Source organism: Protobothrops mucrosquamatus, unplaced genomic scaffold (genome assembly GCF_001527695.2).
Source record: "Protobothrops mucrosquamatus isolate PMUCROS unplaced genomic scaffold, P.Mucros_1.0 scaffold113, whole genome shotgun sequence".
In the NCBI taxonomy this organism is placed as follows: domain Eukaryota; kingdom Metazoa; phylum Chordata; class Lepidosauria; order Squamata; family Viperidae; genus Protobothrops; species Protobothrops mucrosquamatus.
Window position 1 is genome coordinate 697,324 of NW_015386485.1, and position 2,990 is coordinate 700,313.

Genomic DNA, 2,990 nt, shown 5'->3' on the forward strand with positions numbered 1-2,990 from the left:
ATCCCCCCCTCCCCTCAATTGGAGGAGGGAGCGGGTCACCCTGAAGAGGGCGGCCGGGCGGTTATCTGATGACGCGATGAGCGAGGAATAGTAGTTAGTCCTAGCCCCCCTCATCGCCACTAGGTAGGATCTAATATGTATCCTAACCTGTGTTCGGTCGGGTTCGGTTCGGCTGGCCCTCCAACATCTCTCTAGGCATAATGGGGAAACATTCTTGCTTTGCCCTTTAAAAAACAATATATGTATATATGATAATATTGTTGCACTTATTTTTTTAAGGTAGTATTTTAGTTTGGAGTCACATTTCTAATCAGCAGTGTTCTGTTCCTGAATAGTTCTACTTTAGAGTAAGAGATGTTTCCATATGATGCAGTGAAATGATTGGCTTTCAAATGACCCAAGTTATATACGGATTGAAGGTTTTATCTGTTTATTTGAATTTATAAGATCTACCAGATGGAAAGAAAAACAGGGGAAATTTTATTCTTTCCCCATCCCAGCTGTTTTGCTAGAGTTTTCAATACTGTTAAGGGGCTCTTTTCTCTGCGGAAAGTTAATTCAATAAATTGATTTGTTTTTTGGAACTTTATAAAATACCGTCTGTAAATACAATAGTCATTTTTTTCATTCAGAGAATTTTAAGTGAAGTGTATTAAGATGTGATGAAAACTGTTTACATTAAATGGACTCTAGTGATAATAAATAGCTTATTAACATACCATTTAACAAAGTTTTTTAAAAAGTGCTTTTATCTAAAATATCTAAAAAAAAATAAGATGTAAATTTTAAATAATGGACAAAGATAATATGAGAACCATTCCAAACACATCTTGCACTGATTCCAGTACTATATTCTCCACAGGGGACTGGTGTATTGCTTTCTGAAGATGACACTGTATACGAAGGAGAATTTTCAGATAATTGGACCCTTAATGGAAAGGTAATTTGAAACGTCTGCTTTCCTTAAGCAGAACAGCTTATTAAAAATAAGTTCATTATATATTTTTTTCCTCTTTCCCCTTTTTCTTCTAAGGGAACACTGACTTTGCCAAATGGAGATACTATTGAAGGCACTTTCAGTGGTGAATGGGGATCTGGAATAAAGATTACAGGAAATTACTTCAAACCCACTTTATATGATCATGAGAAGGATCGGCCTAAAACACTGTGAGTGGATGGGAGCTAGCTTCTCATTGTAATTGAACACTCAGATGCCAAGTGCTTTCCCAATCAAACTAGTGTACTTAACTAAGATGATTGGACCAGAGAATGAGGTGGACAGTTTGGGACAAGTTTTGTATCTAATATGACTTTTGAAAACAGGTCACGAATAGGACTGAAAGAGACTTTTATTAGCTCTATATGATCTATGTGCTTAAAATTTCCAAGGTTGTTTCCTGCAAGGCCCTTAACTGAAATGTCTCTTTAAAAACATTTGAAAGCTTTAAATTCCAATAGAAAATACTCTGTAACTGTGCCATGGTAATATTATGTAGGGCCCAATGCTGGAGAAACTGCACTGATTAGCATCTGATATCATTATTGCAATTTAGCAGTAACGTAAAGGCATAAGCAGCCTGGGATCTTCATTACGTCTTTGTGGATGTAAGGCTGCCAAATCTATTCAGTGATTCTGAAGAAGGTTTTACTCCCACAGCCTCAGTTTGGTTGCAGCATCAGCAGAATCGAGACTGCTGTCTTCTCTTTGCGCAGGATTCAGAAAAAAATATATGAATTTGTGGGAATGTTAATTCAATTAAATAAAAAATATGCAGCTATCTGTAATACTCTCGAATCAGATGATTATTTGAAATATTTAGGAACATTTATTGATATTTGTGCAAAATTACTTGCTAATGCATAACCCCCAGTTACATTACGGTTGGCAGGTTTTCAGTAATAATAGAAATTGCTGAAATAGATCCATGAAAACTTACATACCGTAATAAAAAAAATTGTTTTTTGTTACAGAATTTTAATTTCTCTATTGGTGAAAATAAATCAGAAGCTCTCACAGTTGACTGCATTTAGCTGATTCAAATAAACTCTTTATATTCATATAAAATTATTTACAATACCATATATTCTTCTTCATAGTAACATAGCATAAATGAAGACTTCTTACAGCAGAGATAGACCAGAGACCTGAGACCTGAAACCCAGCTTCTAACTCAATAACCTTTTTGCACAGACTCAGTAGCACTTTCTTCACATTGGCTGACTGAGTTACCACATGACTCTTTCTGCTCATGAATATTCCAACATTTTTATTGCAATATGACTACTCATCTTGAAATTGTGAATTAAATTGTTATGGTTCTTAATACAAGCTGCGTACAGCAGGAGCTTAAACACTTCCATTAGGTCCATAGTTCTATGGAATTGAGGAAGAAGGGATTGAAAAAGGGATGCTGATTCATTCTTTCTGCTTAAAGGGTTTTAGTGTAGATTGAGAGTTAATTTTGTTCATGGTACCCAGAAGTCTGCTTTGGGGAGGAACTCTCCTCTGCTTTTCAGAGGTGGACTCTCAGACACTTGCTCATTTCGTTTGGTTAAACCTGCAGTTACTGTTGTTGAATGTTGTCAAATGTAGGCGGAAGTTAGGAAGCCTTGCTGTTCCGGCGGATGAGAAGTGGAGGGCTGTGTTCGAGGACTGCTGGCACCAGCTCGGCTGTGAACAGCCAGGCCAAGGGGATAGGTGGAAAGCTTGGGATAACATTGCTGTTGCCCTGACAACCAATCGAAGGCAACACAAAGACAGGTTAGTAGGTGGGGCAGATGTATTTTGCTCAATACAACAGTTCTAATGCAAAGTTCACTTGCCATTTATTTTCTTGTAAAGATGAAAACACTCTGGGTTATGGGGAAGTTAATCTGTATATATCCTGGAATATAAGCAATTTGTATTTATGGATAAGTAACGTGAAAAGTGTTTTTAAATCTCTTTTTTAATCCTTAATACAAAGTTGTTTTGTCTGCCATGTACTAAA

At 36.6% G+C, this 2,990-nt stretch overlaps 1 long non-coding RNA gene across 1 annotated transcript; it reads left to right on the plus strand.

The window, feature by feature from the left end:
• The first annotated feature begins 870 nt into the window (after nucleotides 1–870).
• LOC107284735 lies at nucleotides 871–2,753 on the plus strand. The gene is made up of 3 exons (XR_001548819.1): nucleotides 871–940; nucleotides 1,034–1,167; nucleotides 2,594–2,753. It is a non-coding gene; the product is annotated as an uncharacterized LOC107284735 (long non-coding RNA).
• The last annotated feature ends 237 nt before the right edge of the window (nucleotides 2,754–2,990 follow it).